Source organism: Rhinoderma darwinii, chromosome 4 (assembly GCF_050947455.1).
Source record: "Rhinoderma darwinii isolate aRhiDar2 chromosome 4, aRhiDar2.hap1, whole genome shotgun sequence".
NCBI lineage: Eukaryota > Metazoa > Chordata > Amphibia > Anura > Rhinodermatidae > Rhinoderma > Rhinoderma darwinii.
The window spans coordinates 327051582-327069531 of NC_134690.1; positions in this window are offsets into that span (position 1 = coordinate 327051582).

Below are 17950 nucleotides of genomic sequence, written 5' to 3' on the forward strand. Positions count from 1 at the left end.
AATTTTCTGGTGCTAAGTCGTGTGTGCAGAAGCCCCTGAGGTATCAGTACAGTTGAAACCCCCGAGAAGTGACCCCGTTTTAAAAACGACACCCCTTAAGGAATTCATCTAGAGGTGTAGTGAGCATTTTGACCCCACAGGTATTGTGTAAAAGATAATGTGCAGCAGTTGGTGCAGAGTGAAATTTTCAATTTTCTATACATATATGCCAATTCAGTGTCCGATATATTGTGCCCAGCATGCGCCACCGGAGATATACACCTCATAAACTGTAATGTTGGCTCTCCCAGGTACGGCAATACCCTACATGTGGCTGTTATCAGCTGCCTGGGCACGCAGCAGGGCTCAGAGGGGAAAGATGAGGAGGGGTAAGCTGTGCGAAGTGGATCAGAGCGAGTAAAACTGGGGTAAATTAAAAATAAAGGGATGGATGATAAATTTGAAAACACTCTTTCATACAGAGCTCTAGTTTTTCGGGACACGCGTCACATTGATATATTGTGTCCTTCCTTATCCCCCTCTTATAGCAGACTCTGCACCTCTTTTGACTTTTTCCCTTCTTGCCAGTTTGGGGAACTTCTCCTAAAAAGTGTTGCCCTGGTACGATGCCTGTGGCCCCGCTTCCAGAAGTACTGTAAGGCTTCAGGACTTGATCTGACAAGTCCACCCCTCCCATGTACCTATTGTAGTCCAGGATGCAGTCTAGTTTGGGGGTCCCTGTACTGGTACCTCGTACAGGTACATGGGTACTGGTGTGGCATCTCCCTGGTCTTGTACTTGACACACAATATGTTGCTGTTAGATTGTGCCCTGCTCTCACCCCTTCTGAGCTTTGCCCTGCAGAGTCTTAGGAAGGCCTCTCAGATTTCTTCTAGCAGTGCCGCATGCCGCAGGACTTCTGGAAGCGAGGCAGTTGAAGAGTGGGACGCTGGTATAAAATTTATCCAGGTAGAGGTGGTAACCCTGGTCCAGCAGTGGGTGCACCAAATCCCACACAATTTTTGTATTAACTCCCAGTAAGGGGGGGGCATTCTGGGGGCTGAGTACTGGTGTCCTTCCCTTTATATATCCTAAATTTGTAGGTATACCCGGATGCTCTCTCACACAGCTTATACATCTTCACGCCATACCTTGCCCTCTTACCCGGCAGGTACCCGCGGAATTGAAGCCTCCCTTTCAAATGTACCAGGGATTCATCTATAGAAATACACTTCTCGGGGGTGAATGCTTGGGAAAACCGGGCACTGAAATGGTCTAATAGGGGTCTCCGTTTATACAAACGGTCAAAACTGGGGTCATCTCGGGGTGGGCACGGCTCATTATGAGTATAATGTAAGAAGCGAAGTATTGCCTCATTTTTATTTTATTTTTTCGTTTCCAGCTCAGTTCTGAAGTTGCTTTGAGGGGCCCATACATTAGACACCCCTATCAAACACCCCATTTCAGAAACTAGACCCCTCAAAGTATTCACAACAGCATTTAAAAAGTTTATTAACCCTTTAGGCGTTTCACAGGAATTTAGAGCAAAGTAGAGGTGACATTTAATTAATTTAATTTAATTTATTAGGCACCATGTCCGGTTTGAAGAGGTCTTGTGGTGCTAAAACAGTGGAAACCCCCCAAAAGTGACCCCTTTTTGGAAACTAGAGACCTTGAGGAATCCATTGCAGTTTTCTTGGGGTGCATGCGACTTTTTGATCAGTTTTTATTCTAATTTTAGGTGGCGTGGTGACTAAAAAAACAGCAATTTTACTATTGTTTTTTATTCAATTTTTTTACAGCGTTCACCGTGCGCTATAAATGTCATATTCACTTTATTCTGCGCGGCGATACGATTACGGCGATACCAGATGTTTATAGTTTTATTTTATGTCTTATGGCGTTTGCACAATAAAATACATTTTGTAAAATATAATTTATTTTTTGTGTTACCTTATTCTAAGAGCCATAACTGTTTTATTTTTCCATCAGGAAAGTCGTGTGAGGACTTATTTTTTGCGTAACGAACTGTAGTTTCGATCAGTACCATTTTTAGGTACATGCGACTTTTTGATCTCTTTTTATTCCATTTTTTGGGAGGTGAAGTGACCAAACAATTGTGATTGTGGTACGGTTTATATTCATTTTCTCTTACGGCGTTCACCGCGCAGGATAAATAACGACATAGTTTTGTAGTTCAGGCCGTTACGGACGCGGCGATACCAATTATGTATAGTTTATTTGTTTATTTATATATTTTTATTAATAATAAAGAACTGATAAGGGAAAAAGGGGGACTTTTACTTTTATTACTTTTAAACATTTTATTTTCTTATTTTTACACAACTTTTTTTTACTTTTTTACACTTTTTTTACTTTGTCCCACTAGGGGACATGAGGGCAGGAGGCTCTGATCGCTATTCTAATACACTGCACTACATGCGTAGTGCAGTGTATTAGAGCTGTCAGCTGTTCGCTGACAGCAAGCATAGTGGGTCCTGATTTTGTCGGGACCCACTAGGCTTCCGTCGATGGCGTAGCCAGAGTCCATTGTTAGGATTCTGGTTGCCATAGTAGCCATCACGGCCCGCTATCGTGTAGCAGGCCGGCGATGGCAGCTTAACCCCTAAGAAGCCGCGATCGCTATTGAACGCGGCTTCTAAGGGGTTAATCGGCGGGGACCACCGCGATCGGTCCCTGCACACTAAGCTGTGATAGCCTGCTGTCGGAAACAGCAGGTATCACAGCTCAGACACGCGCCGGGATTAAATGGCGCCGTGTTTACTCAGGTCAGTAATAGTACTGACCTGAGCGCGAACGTTCTACTTAGCAGGACGTACTATTACTGACCTGAGCGCGAAGTGGTTAAAATCAACACAGCGCTGGATTTTTCTCTCCTTTTCCTGATACTTCTACCGCTGGCCGTTGCGGGGATCTGTGCGAGGTGTCTGGAGACGCAACTACTGGTGAGCTGGAGGTTTCCTCCTTTTCTTTTCTACAGTCATACCACTCCTCCTTATGAATGAAAGCGGAGAGGGTAGCAGAACGTGACCTGTTCACGTTAGTGGTATCTAATTGGTCATCTACAATATTATTAAAATCCCCGCTGAGTAATAGTTTCCCCTGTTTTACCTTGGCTAAGATCCTAGAAATTTTATGGAGGAATCTCCCTGATCCCGAATTCGGGGCATATAGATTAACTATTGTGTACTTAACATTATTCAGAGAGCAGACTAGGATCAGAAACCTTCCCTTGACATCAACCGTTTCGGAGATCCTTTGGAACGCTACAGAGTTACGAATAGCAATCATCACCCCCCTTCTCTTACGGGTATCATGGGCTTGGTAGATGTTGGGAAATAGTCAGTGTTTTAATCTATGGGCGTCCTTCCCAATAATATGCGTTTCCTGGGCGCAAAGCACATCAGAAAGCAGGGCCATCGCTTCTTTCCAAAGGAAAGCGCGTTTTTGCGGACAATTCAGTCCTTTCACATTTAGTGAGGTAAAGTGTAATACCATAATGACTCTGTATAATAAGAAAGCAGTACACCAATTACACAATGTGTGAGCGTATAACCTGGGAGCAAACAGGAAAATAAGGAACAAAAAAACAAAAACATATCAAACAGTAGACAAGCAGTTTCAGTAAGGAAATTGCACATGTGTGAATTATCCAACACCATTGTGTTGGTTTACCAGTGGGGTGAAAGTCCGGTCTGAAGCCGACTTAAATCTGAACTTGTCCGATGGAGCACATCAAAATGCATAGCCTTCAGGGTCTTGGTTTTTTCCTTGAGGGTGCCATCATCCATTGCTTCTGTAGATGTTGGGGCGGTGTGTCATCTTGGGGTTGTATATCCACTCGTACACTCCATTGACTCAGCAATTGTTTCCCATCCTCCACTGACTTTATAACATGAGTGGTGCCTTCTCTATTGATAAGGATTTTTACAGAGAAGCCCCATCTGTACATTATCTTCGCATTCCTCAACGCCAGCGTTATTGGAGTAAGCAGTCTGCGCTGCTTTAGTGTAACTGCTGAAAGGTCGGTAAATAATTTCACAGTGCGGAACGGGTCTGGTAACACTTTGCATCGACGTGCCCCCTCCATTAGTTGTTCCTTGATGTAAAAGAGCAATAACATCTCTCGGAATATTCTCTGCTAGGTGTTTTGGCTTCGGGAGCCTGTGGGCTCTGTCGATAGTTAAATCAGTGGAAGTACAAGATGGAATGAGGGACTTGATAAGATTTTTGAGATATTTTTGAGATATTGTGATAAGTCCCCTTGTGTAACAGACTCAGGGATCCCCCTAAATTTCACATTATTGCGACGGGATCTGTCTTCAATATCGGCCATTTTTGCTTTGAGTTCCTCAAAATCATCAGCCAACGCATTATGTGCGTCAATGACGCGGTTATGTGAAGAGGCATAATCCCCCATCTTTGTCTCAATATGTTGTACCCGATCTTCCAGATCACGAACTGAGGTCTGCAGCGGTAGTAATAGCTGAGTAAAGCCTGAGTGTATGGAGTTTCTGAGAATAAGAAGCATTTCTTTTAGTGTGTGAGCTGATGCAGGGGAGTCAGAGGTGTGTACAGTATCAAACAAGTCAGTGCCCTCGTTATGCAAGTCAGGCGTTTGGTCTGAGGGATGAACCTCACTCACCCTTGTATCAGTAGCTGTTATCCCTCGCATGGTCTGGGTGGTAGGACTGCCAGAGGGTGATCTCGGCGATGTTCTCATGCGGTCTGGGGAGGATTCCGCCATCTTGGTCTCCTCATCTCTGATTCGCGCCTTTTCACTCTGTCCCGTTGGTGCGTTCTGGGGACTCTTTGCACGAGAGCTACATGAGGCGTCGGTTTCAGAATCTATCTGTGCTGCATCTGGTTCCGGCAGGTTCTCCTCCGATCCTTCTTTATTCCCATGTGATCGGGGTTCGGAACGCGCCTCTCCGCCATCTCTGCTGCGGTCCCATTCAAAATAGTATTCTAGGCTGACTCCCGTCGCCTTCAACGATTTTTTTCCCCTCACCATGGTGTAAGGTAAGTGGGTTAGGTGTTTCGACCCGATGCTGGAAAAGTTTAGGGCTATATGTCGCTTATTCGTCGCTATGTGCCGGAGCTCGGTGATTATGCTGCCATCTCCGTCGGCTGCCAAGCCACGCCCCATGTTTTAGTACTTTTAAAAGGAAAAAAAATATTTTTCAAAATAAAATTTGTGTTTTGTTGCCATATTCTGAGAGTCATAACTTTTTTTTCCGTACATTGAGCGGTATTAGGGCTTATTTTTTGACGGACAAGCTGTAGTTTCTATTGGTACCATTTTGGGGTACATGAGACTCTTTGATCACTTTTTTTTTAAATTCTCTGTGGGAGATGTAGTGACCCAAAAACAGCAATTTCTGGCGGTTTTATTCTTATTTTTTTTTACGGCGTTCACCATGCGGGTTATATTGTAAGGGCATGTTCACACGTGGCGGATTTCCTCCGCAACTGTCCGCATCAATGCCGCACAGAATCTGCGTTGCAGATTCTGCTGCGGATCTGCCCAAAATGTGCAGTAAATTGATGCGGACTAGCTGCTGCGGACTGCGGTAAAAGTACTTCCCTTCTCCCTATCAGTGCAGGATAGAGAGAAGGGACAGCACTTTCCCTTGTGAAAGTCAAAGAAATTCATACTTACCGGCCGTTGTCTTGGTGACGCGTCCCTCCTTCGGCATCCAGCCCGACCTCCCTGGATGACGCGGCAGTCCATGTGACCGCTGCAGCCTGTTATTGGCCTGTGATTGGCTGCAGCCGTCACTTAGACTGAAACATCATCCTGGGAGGCCGGACTGGAGACAGAAGCAGGGAGTTCTCGGTAAGTATGAACTTCTATTTTTTTTTGACAGGTTGCTGTATATTGGGATCGGTAGTCACTGTCCCGGGTGCAGAAACAGTTACTGCCGATCGCTTAACTCTTTCAGCACCCTGGACAGTGACTATTTACTGACGTCTCCTAGCAACGCTCCCGTCATTACGGGAGCCCCATTGACTTCCTCAGTCTGGCTGTAGACCTAGAAATACATAGGTCCAGCCAGAATGAAGAAATGTCAAGTTAAAAAAGCAAAACGCATCCGCAGCACACATAACATGTGCATGACAGCTGCGGACTTCATTGCGGAAATTAGAATCTCCATTGAAGTCAATGGAGAAATTCCGCAATGAGTCCGCAAACAGTCCGCCACACCTCCGCAACAGACAGAGCATGCTGCGGTCACCAAATTCCGCTCCGCAGCCTATGCTCCGCAGCGGAATTTTACGCATCGTCTAAACGAACACTGCTAAATTAAAGTGGAAGTCAATGGAGAAACGGCTCCGCTGCGGATTAACGCTGCGGAGTGTCCGCAGCGGAATTTAAGTGAAATTCCGCCACGTGTGAACCCAGCCTAATAGTTCAGACTTTTACAGATGCAGAGAAGGTTAGGGATATTTTTACATTGTGCATGGGGGAAAATGGGAAAAGGGTCTTTCTTTGAACTTTGAATTTTTTTTATATATTAAAAAACTTTATTTAACTGTATTTAACTTTTTATTACTAGTCCCCCCAGGGGACTTAAACCAGCAATCGTTGATTGCTTGCACGATATTTTGCAATACTAACGTCTTGCTGTATATCGTTATTCTGAAAGTCTCCTATGAAGCCCTGCTGGAGTGAAAAGATAGCAGACTTGGGGCCTTCGCCAGGCCCCAGGCTGCCATGCAAGCCATCGGCCCCCTGCGATCGCATCACCGGGAGCACATGCAATGTCACAGGGGGTTTCTAACCACTTAGATTTTGCTCGTTACACTGTAGTGTCAGCTGTTACACATAGCTGACACGCTTGTTCTATTGAGCGGGCTTATCGCGTGGGCCTGCACCATTCTCACCCGACCTGAGCCGTATATATATATATATATATATATGGTGGATGTCGGGAAGGGGTTAAAGAAGAAGCAGGTGATTTGTTTGATGTTTCAACAAGCAAAAACACTAGGATTAATACCAATGCCCAATTCAGCAAAAGCTGTTGAGCGTCGTATCACTGACAGGCTGGGTTCACACGACCTATTTTCAGACATAATGGAGGCGTTTTACGCCTCGAATTACGTCTGAAAAACCGGCTCCAATACGTCGTCAAACATCTGCCCATTACTTTTAATGGGCTTTACGATGTACTGTGCCAACTACCTGTCATTTTACGCGTCGCTGTCAAACGACGGCGCGTAAATTTACAGCCTCGTCAAAAGAAGTGCAGGACACTTCTTGGGACGTAATTGGAGACGTTTTTCATTGACTCCAATGAAGAACAGCTCCAAATTATGTCCGTAAAAGACGCCCCGCAAAACGCGAGTACATGCAATTACGTCTGAAATTCAGGAGCTGTTTTCTCCAGAAAACAGCTCCGTAATTTCAGATGTAATTGCAGTTATCGTGTGCACATACCCTTATGACGAATAACATCAGGGAACAGCAAGTGACTGGACCGAAAGACTGCACTGCATTTAGCATTGCGCTCGATCAACAATTTGTCTTGTTTGTCAGTCATAACCAGATTTTTTAGAGGATCTGTGTTGTTTGAAACCCATCTATGGCACCACAATTTGTTGAACATTTTGAAAGCGCTACTGTTGATATTCAAAAAATATTTGCAATCACCACTGATGTCGCCCCTGATATGGTTGGAAAGCAAAAAGGATTTGCCAGAATAATTGAAGACAAAATTGGGCACCCTGTTCTTAAATTCCACTGCATTATACACCAGGAAAATCTGTGCAAAGATGTCAAATTTTGATCTTAACACTGTGATGGCAACAGTTATAAAAATTGTGACATTTCGGCGAGCGAGCTCTGTCTTGATATACAGGCAATTCCAAGTACTGCTTGAAGAAATGGAATGTGCTTACAATGACACCCCACTTCTCTGCAGTGTAAGGTGGCTGAATAGTAGAAAAGTGCTTGAGAGTTTTGTGAACTGCATTGATGCAATCAAAGCCTTTCTTGTTGAAAAGGACCAGCATTACCCAGAGCTGGAGAAACTTATTTTTGTGACAGACATTACATCACACTTTATTGAACTCAATGACTGCATGCAAGAAGCCGGACAAACGGTCATAGTGCTGTTTGAGATGTGGAAGTCATTCACGTACAAACTTAAAGTTTATGCAGAGAATACAGAAAAGGGGCCATTTCGCTGCTTCAAACACTTGAGAGACCTTTCCACTTGTTAATCAGCCAGCACAACTAAGATTTCCATACATGGGAGAGCTTGAGTCAGAATTTTCCAGGAGATTACAAGATTTTCAGAGATATGAACCAATGTTTTCTTTTTTTATGCATCCGGACAAGCTTAATGTGACAGACATGGACTTGTCAGTTTTTAAATGGATGGGCTTCGATGATTTTGATATGCCACTGATTGACTTCTAGAGCTCATCTCTATGAACAATGAAGTTTTGTGAGCTGCGCACATCACTTGAAACATCCAAACAAAATGTACAGTCCCTTTACATGTGTTGGACATCACTTCCAGAGAAATTGGACTGTTTAAACATTGCATTGGCAGAATAGAATGGCCACTTGAAGACCTCGCTCCTGAAAAGTACCTTGCTCAAAGAGGCACACAGCGGAGCTAACCCACCGAATTTGGTCAGCTCACACCTGAATCGACTCAGGAACCTTGCCAGGCACTGTCACTCCAGATTTGGGAGCTGTGATCTCTGTAACGGGGGGTCAGCCGGGGGATTTCAGCCAGAATGGCTGCGTGTCACCCAAGTGAAGGTCACAGAACTCATCCACTGCCATCCAACACCATAGCCTTCCCTTGTTATAGTTACCTTAAATGAAGAGCACGCTGACCATCGGGACAGACCATCTGCAACCTCAGGCACATTTAGCTCCTCACGCCTTGGCCTGCCTGTCTGAGGCCTACTCCAGTCCTGAGTAAATTGTCATAATATGGCTGCCGACGAGCTCCAGCCTTCAGAGGACGGTCCCTTGTGCACTACAAAGGGAGATTGAAAGGACCGCTGGTAGATACTATCCCTCAACCCCCGGAGAGTCGGGTTGTGGCCTTGACTGGCCCTGTAGCAGCGGAACAAATTTCACACCAACGCTGCAAGCGCATGCTGATATACAAACGATCCTGTACTAAAGATGGGCTGAAAGTCCTACTGCTGTCGCTATCTAGGACACTAGACCTCTGCTGCAATTTGAATCATTAAGATCTCTTCCTGGGGATTATCCATATTCTCTTGGAATATACTCATTATTACTGACTGGACCTTATTCCTATTAAACCTTTCTTGGATGATTTCCATCTGCAAATATACTGCTTAAAGAATAAGCTACCATGACCAAACACAGGAGTAAAGTTGCTCCCAGGAAACTAACAGAATATTTTGCCAAGGCAGAGGCAAAAGGGTTGAGTCCAGCGCTGAAGAGGGTAAAACGGAAACTAGTTCCAAGTTTACTAAATAATCGATTAAAAGGTCCAATAGGTTGGAGTCCTGGTGTGCAAAACGGGAGTAAATATCGATCCAGTCCTGAAGCCTACGCGTTTCAGACGTTAGGCACGTCCTTAATCATGACAGCCATGATTAAGGACGTGCCTAACGTCTGAAACGCGTAGGCTTCAGGACTGGATCGATATTTACTCCCGTTTTGCACACCAGGACTCCAACCTATTGGACCTTTTAATCGATTATTTAGTAAACTTGGAACTAGTTTCCGTTTTACCCTCTTCAGCGCTGGACTCAACCCTTTTGCCTCTGCCTATCTATACCCATCGTGTGCCGACACGAGAGCCCGTGCGATGACCGCGACACACACAGCAAGTGTCAGGTGAGCTGGAGGACTTCTTCTCTATATACCTTCTGTCTAATATTTTGCCAACTCTGCTCCTCCACAGGACGATAACGCTCTCTCTCTCTCTCTCTCTCACTCAGATACACTGAGAAGAAGTTCCCTCACAGTCCCCCACAAAAAAAAACTTTTGAGGATAGAGACACCACTATTGACTATGCAGATAGCAGAGAAAGTGCTAAATGGCGTAGTGGTCTCTTTCCTACGGATTCACCTACAAGCAAAAGCCCAGACAAAAAGAAACCTTCGCAAAATGATGATGTTGTGTTTTCTCAAGATCTGGTGGGCGCGCCCTACGACATTACTCCGTTCCCTTCTTCTGATGCCCCCATTACAGTGGACACATTAAAAGGCATATTAGTCCTACTCCAGAACGACATAAACAATAGCGTCTCATCTCTAGTATGCAAATTGCAATCCAAAGTCAACGCTTTGTATGACTGTACTGATCACCTAGAACGCAAATGGAAGAATTCTCTATTGCGCACAATGAACTCGTGGATGCACACAATACATTGGAGGAAGATGTTAACTGCGTCAAGAGTAAAGCCACGGATGCCGTGGACCACTCTAGATGCAACATTAAAATAAGGGGTATCCTAGAGGAGGTAACACCTTCTGAACTCGCAAGCTATCAAAGATGTCTATTCCTTACCATTGTACCATCCCTCTCAGATCTGGATTTGGCAATTGACCAGGTACATAGAATACCCAAATCCAAAGCGGCTCCGGAAAAGGTGCCTAGGGATACCCTGCCCAGAATACACTTCTATCACATAAATGAAAGACTGATGTTTGAGGCAAGAAAGATAGGTACGCTGGCTTTTCCTTATGCTTCCATATCTTTATTCCTGAATGTCAGTCTTCAAGCCCGTAGAGACTTCTTCCAGGTTACTAGGATAATGAGAAAACATGGCATCAAGTATAAATGGGAATTCCCTACAAAGTCGCTGATAACCCATAATGATACTCCAGCTGTTGTTGCTCCTGCGGAAGAAGGTCTGTCATTGCTACGCAAATGGAACATTCCCATCTCTGGAATTTCTTGCAAGACTGGAAGAGGTGAAGTGTCATCTTCATTAGCTTCTGAATGGAAGACCACACTACCTGACTGAACTTTACATATGTTACTTCTTGTTTAAATCTCCTGAGATTTAAGGAGGACCTGTCACCTCTCCTGCCAAGTCTATTTTAGTAAATACTCTTATTCCCCGTGAAATAACAATTTTAGAGCATCTTTTCTCAGAGTTCTGCGTGGTGGCGTTTCTCTGTTATTCCTTCTAGAAGTTTAAGAATAAATTCACAACTGGGTGTTACTATTCCCCCTGTCAAAGGGGTGTGTCCCTACACAGTGTCACTCAGTTAGCACTGATTTGATAGTCTCCGTCTGTGTAGGGACACACCCACAACTGGTAACACCCAGATGACAATTTATTCATCAATTTGACAGAGGAATAACAAAGGAATGATATGATTCAGAGTTCTAAGAAAGGATGCACCAGAATTGTTATTTCATGGGGAATACAAGTATTTACTAAAACAGACATGTCAGGAGTGGTGACAGTTTCTCTTTAAGTATCCTTTACAAAGTTAGCCTTAATTCCATACTAACATTGAGCATTTCCAAAATGTGCTTGTTTTATATCCGACCATAGAAATCAGTGCGTGCATCGCATTATGACTGCTATAAGTTTATTTATTTTTGGTGGATTTTGTTTTACTATTTTATGTATTGTTGGTTCTACAATCCGGCTGCTAATTACCTGATTTTTTAGATAATGTTACCTGTTATTGCAGTCCAGGTTGCGGAGTCCTACTATTGTACTGGTATTATTGTACTGGTACCTCCACACGTCCGATGGCATAGGTTTTGTGGTCGCTATTTATAGTAGTACGCTTTTCCCCAATTAATGCCAGGTGACTAAATAGTCCCTTTAAACGAAGTCTCTTATGGTGTGAGGCTAAAGCCTTAAAATGCAACGGCTTATTGGTACAGGAAGGGGCTCATTATTGCTGTCAAGTATACGGTAGCCTTTACCTTTAAATCACTTATTCAAGATCCTCAGAGGAGGTACTAAGGATTGGTGTGCGAAATTAACAGTATTTTGTATACTATATATAATGTGTATTTTCCCAACAAATGTCAACATCGCTATCTGTACTCCATACTGCAAAAAATTAAAAACTCAGCACAAGGCCTGTTAGTTATTGGTGGAGACTTTAATATGACTGTTGATCCGTCATTGGATTCCGCTGCACAATGTAGACAACTTTCCCCCTTTGCCTCTTCTCTGTTAGAGGAGGGCCTGTATTACATGTGGAGGTGCCAGCATGGAGGGGAGAGGGACTATACCTTCTTCTCTCCATCACATGTTTCTTATTCTAGGATTTATTTATTTTTGGTGAACAATAGGGTGCTACTGTAGTCCCAATCCAATACAATTGGCCAAATCACTTTGTTAGACGACGCTCCTGTTTCCCTTTCTTTAGCAGAAATATTATCTTCCACTCACCCTTCACAATGGTGTTTAAACTATTAAATCCTCCACCACTCTAATCACAAAAATAAATTGATGTAGAAACTGAACTATTTCTCCACTAATGCAGGATCTGTTTCATGCCCACATATACTGTGGTACGCGCATAAGATTTTTATGAGAGGGGTGCTGATCAAGGCCTGTTCTCAGACCAAACAAAAGAGGGAAAAATAGATATTTGACCTAACTAAAAAGATCTCAGATTTAGAACTGAAAAATAAAGCTGCCCCCTCACCGGCTTAGTCTACTGAATTGCGGTCCCTTCGCTTAAATTTGCAGTCTCTGCTTGCTTCCCAACATGTCATATATCTCAAACGTATGCAAATGCACATTTATGTGCACAACAACAAAGCTGGAGCCCTCTTTCTTGGCCAAGAAAAAAATAAATAAATCTCGCCACGTTTCCGCATTATCTATCCCATAGACGATCAGGGGCATAAAGTAATAGATCCCAGTCTGATAGCTGAGAAGTTCCAAGCCTATTATAGCGCCTTGTATAATCTGCTTGAAGATAGCAACACTTATCAACCTATGAAGTCTGTTAGCACTGACTTTCTTAATTCGGTCCCACTGCCACAAGTGTCCCAAACTCAATTACAGGACCACTCAGCTCCATTTATAGAACCCGAGGTACTCAAAGCCATCGCTTTCCTTAAGCTATTCAAGGCTCCCAGCCCTGACTGGTTTACAAACAATTATTACAAATAGAGATGAGCGAACTTATGAAAAGTTTGGTTCGGCTAGTTCGCCGAATTTCACGAAAAAGTTTGATTCGGACCGAACTAGTTCGGACCGAACCTGTAATTTCCATGCGCCGAGCATGGTACTGTCCAGGGTGCTGAAAGAGTTAATGGGCTGCACTAACTTTTTCAGCAACCTTGACATTACCATGCTCGGCGCGCGGAAAATAAAATTTTAATGTAATAAAAAAAAAATACGTTCATACTTACATTCCTCCTGTCCGGCCTCCAGCGATAACGTTTCATCCATGTCGCCGCTGCAGCCAATCACAGGCTGTAGTGGCGGTCACGCACGTCAGGATGACGTCAGAAGGCCGGCCTCCAGGGATGACGCTTCATCCCACGTGACCGCCTCTGCAGCCAATCACAGGCTGCAGCGGCCTCTGCAGCCAATCACACGCTCCTCTCCTGAAATACTCTGTGCTGCCTTAAACTCTGTGGACAGGTCAGGATCCTGTTTCTTTTAAATGCTGCTGGGGAACCTGCTCGATCCACTATATAAGGCTGCGCTACAGTGCAGCATTTAAAAGAAACAGGATCCTGACCTATCCACAGAGTTTAAGGCAGCACAGAGTATTTCAGGAGATGAGCGTGCATATTCAGTGCTGCTGTGAACTCTGCTCTTACCATTACTTGCTCTCAGTCTGTTACCTCTCCTCCACTCCTGTCCTCAATAACACCTTCACATGATTGGCAAGTCACCACCCCGCACAAGATCCGCACGCTCATCTCCTGAAATACTCTGTGCTGCTGTGAACTCTGCTCTTACCATTTCGTGGTGACTTGCCAATCATGTGAAGGTGTTATTGAGGACAGGAGTGGAGGAGAGGTAACAGACTGAGAGCTACGTAATGGTAAGAGCAGAGTTCACAGCAGCACTGAATCTGCACGCTCATCTCCTGAAATACTCTGTGCTGCCTTAAACTCTGTGGACAGGTCAGGATCCTGTTTCTTATTTTTAAATGCTGCACTGTAGCGCAGCCTTATATAGTGGATCGAGCGGGTTCCCCAGCAGCATTTAAAAGAAACAGGATCCTGACCTGTCCACAGAGTTTAAGGAAGCACAGATTATTTCAGGAGATGAGCACGGCCGGCCACGGGCAGCCGGTCGTTTTTTCGAGCCGTGCTCCCATTATAAAGTATAGAGCACGGCCCGTAAAATAAAAAAATAGAACATGTTCTATCTTTTTAACGGCACGGGCACCTTCCCGTGAGAAAACGGGAAGCTACCCGTGGCTAACAGAAGTCTATTGGCCCGCTATTTCGGGTCGTAATTACGACCCGTAATAACGGGTGTTTTTACGGTCGTGTGCATGAGGCCCCGTAAGGACGCGTGGCTACATCTGTGCACCCGTCATTACGGCAGCGTTGCAAGGCGACGTCAGTAAATAGTCACTGTCCAGGGTGCTGAAAGAGTTAACTGATTGGCAGTAACTGTTTCAGCACCCTGGACAGTGAATGCCGATCAGAATATAGAGTAACCTGTAAAAAAAAAAGACGTTCATACTTACCGAGAACTTTCTGCTTCCTCCAGTCCGGTCTCCTGGCAATTGCCTTGGTGACGCGTCCCTCTCGACATCCGGCCCGACATTCCTGGATGACGTTACAGCCCATGTGACCGCTGCAGTCAATCACAGGCTGCCGCGGCCTCTGCAGCCAATCACAGGCTGCAGAGGCCTCTGCAGCCAATCACAGGCTGCCGCGTCAGAAAAGAAGGTCGGACCGGAGGAAGAAGAGGGACTCGTCACCAAGACAACGACCGGGTACGTATGAAACGCTTTTTATTTTATTTTTAATCAGCAGCCTCTTTTCTCTATCAGTGATTGATAGAGACAAGTGGCTGCCGATTTGTATAATATTTTTGACCGGGTTCGGTCAAAACGGGTTCGGCCGATTCGCTGCGAACCGAACTTTTCCCGATGTTCGGACCGAAACCGGGTTCGGTTGTCCCGGTTCGCTCATCTCTAATTACAAAGTACATGCACCAATACTAACCCCTCACCTCTTTCAAATATTCAAAAAGGCTGCAAAGGAGGGTAATTTCCCAGAGGAAATGCTCTCTGCTACTATAGTTACCCTCCTCAAACCTGGGAAAGACCTTATATCTCCAGCGAATTTCCGACCAATTTCCCTTCTAAATTCGGATATTAAAATATATGTAAAGATTCTCTCGAATAGACTTTTCCATATAGTCCCTCAGTTAGTTAAGTCTGATCAAATAGGGTTTGTAGAAGGACGACAGGCTCCAGATGGTACTCGTAGGTTTATGGACTTGGTGTAGTGTGTGGAGACCTCTCGAATGCCTTCTTTGCTCCTGGCCTTGGATGGGGAGAAGGCGTCCAACAGAGTACACTAGGATTATTTGTCACAACTCTTGGAACACTTTGACCTTAGAGGTCTTATAAAATCCCTCTATCCTTACATCATACTCGTCTCCTTCAGCTAGAGTTCTTTCTTCAGGTTTTTTATCGGATCCCTTTACAATAAAAAATGGCACGCGTCAAGGCTGTCCACTATCATATTCACTTTAGTAATGGAACCGCTGGCAGAGTTAATACGTAATGATATGAAAATCCAGGGTATTAGAGGGCCAATGATGTTCTTTTAGCAATCTCTGACCCACTCATTTTTACCTGCTATCCAAGACATTTAGAAGTTTGGTAAGATATCATATTATAAAATTAACCAGTCCAAGTCTCAAATACTAAATGTGGGAGTTGATTCGATTACTAGAGCCACTATGACTTCACGCTTCACCCATCCCCCGCATTGGCGCTATGTTTTATTGGTCTTGCTGACATTTCTAAAGACCTCCGGTGTATTGTAGGCCATGTTCTGTCTGCTAGACTACTGACTCCTGGAAATCTCCAGATCCTCTCACATTAGCAGAGTTAATTCACTTAGTTCAATTTGACTACATTATGGAGAAGATGGTAGCCTTACGTTTGAATTCATATGACAAATTTCGGGTACATTGATCTGAATATAGAGCATCTGGAAGTCCTCCTCCCCCTGTAACATAATTCTTAATGTATGACCAGAGGTCTTTATACAATCATGATTTCACTTCTCATATCTTAAAATGAGCTCCCCACACAATTGGATAGTCCTTTTATAACTTAATCGGGGTCATGGAATGACATTCAGATTAGAATCCGTATTGTTGTTATATCTGCTGTACATGTGGACTTGCACTCTGGAGCGTAATTCGAATGCCTTTCAGGATGGTAACAATCTTTGGTTTTCTCTTGGATTTTCTACTGTAGCCTAAACTTTGGTTATGTTTGTGTTTGACATCTCTATTTCTTTAAATTGTATTGTAAAAGAGCTTATGAATGTGCATTTTATTGTCAACTGAACAAAAGCACTGATATTGTAATGTTTTTGCAGATGCGCATGTACATGTCTCTCTGATTCATTGTAAATTTTAATAAAAACCTAAATGAAAAAAAAAATTACATTAGCAATTCTTTATGTCGACATATTTGTGTGAGCAGATCTCACAGATAAACTCCATCCTCAGTCCCTCACAAAGCAGACTAAGGGCATGTTCACACGCTTAACAAAAAACATCTGAAAAATACGGAGCTGATTTCAGAGAAAACAGCCTCTGATTTTCAGGCGTTTTTGAAACTGAGAATGAAATTTGGAGCTTCTTTTGAGGCTTCTTTTCAGACGTTTTTTGTGGCGTTTTTTGAGGCGTTTTTCATAGTGTTCAATGGAAAATCAGCTCCAAAAAACGGCTCACGAAGTGACATGCTACTTCTTTTTACGGAGCGTCTTTTTACGCTCCATTTTTTGACAGCGAAGCGTAAAATAAAGGCTCGTGAGAACAGAACATCGTAATTCCCATTGAAAGCAATGGGCAGATGTTTGTAGGCGTATTAGGGGCGTTTTTTCAGGCGTAATTCGAGGCGTAAAACGTCTCCATTACGTCTGAAAAGAGGTCATGTGCACATACCCTTACTGTCGACCATTCTGAGGCCTGTATTCAGCTCAAAGCCACCTCGTATGCACCACAGACGGATCATCTTCGCAAATAACGTCAGGGACAAGACTCACACTGAAATGTAAGTTTAATTAACTGATTTGTTTATGTCACACATGGCCGGCCTTAGCTACGTGCGACCTGTGCGGTCGCACAGGGAGCTAGCCACTACAATGTAAGGGGGACCAGCGGGTGCCCCCTAACTATCTTAATGTTATTCTCAGTGCCTGCCCTATGCTGCGGACACTGCTCGCCACAGCTTACCCCGCTTAGCAGAGGAACTTAAGCATCCACCACGCCAAGGGTATATACCGTGGGCAGTAGAGTGGTAAGTATAAGTTCATTTTTTTTAACCCCTCCTGCTGCTTCACATTAAAAAATATCATAGCCAGAATGGGTCCAAAAAAGACATCAAGGGCCCAGAACAGGAAAGGAAAGGCTCTGTTCGAAAAAGAAGACAAAAAGTATTCAGGGGCTATGAAGCGCCTTTTTGAGAAGTCAGTAGAATATAGCAGCCAAACTGCAGTACTGCACAAGAAAATAGTGGTCAGTTTCAAACAGAAGACCGCATTGATGTTGTAGAGTAGCTTGATGATACTCTTGCACCTGTACAGTGCACAATAGAGTGTGATACAGGTGCCGGGGGCCATGCTGATGTTGATGCTCCAGTTGACCAGAGCAATTCATCTTTACCAGACATAATAAACTCATTTTCAGTGCTGAAAATGTGGATGATTCACAGGATACAGAAAACATATCCCCTATCTGTTGAAGTAGAGCCAAATCCAGCTGTATTGTCCAAATTAAATTCTGCCATAATAGA